This window comes from Eimeria mitis, genomic scaffold (assembly GCF_000499745.2).
Source record: "Eimeria mitis Houghton genomic scaffold, Emh_scaff583, whole genome shotgun sequence".
Lineage (NCBI taxonomy): Eukaryota > Apicomplexa > Conoidasida > Eucoccidiorida > Eimeriidae > Eimeria > Eimeria mitis.
Genome location: NW_013574074.1, coordinates 3,816 through 4,019, shown reverse-complemented (window position 1 = coordinate 4,019; position 204 = coordinate 3,816).

Below are 204 nucleotides of genomic sequence, written 5' to 3'. Positions count from 1 at the left end.
TTTTTTTTTTTTTTTTTTTTTTTTTTTTTTTTTTTTTTTTTTTTTTTTTAGTTTACAAACAAAAGCCACCCTGAGTGTGCTGTGTTTTCTGGGGACGGGCGACACCTGGCGAGCGGCTCGATCGACGGCTTCATAGAAATATGGAACTGGCAGCTGGGGGCTCTTAACAAAGAACTCAAGTATCAGAGAGATGTATGAGCGAGG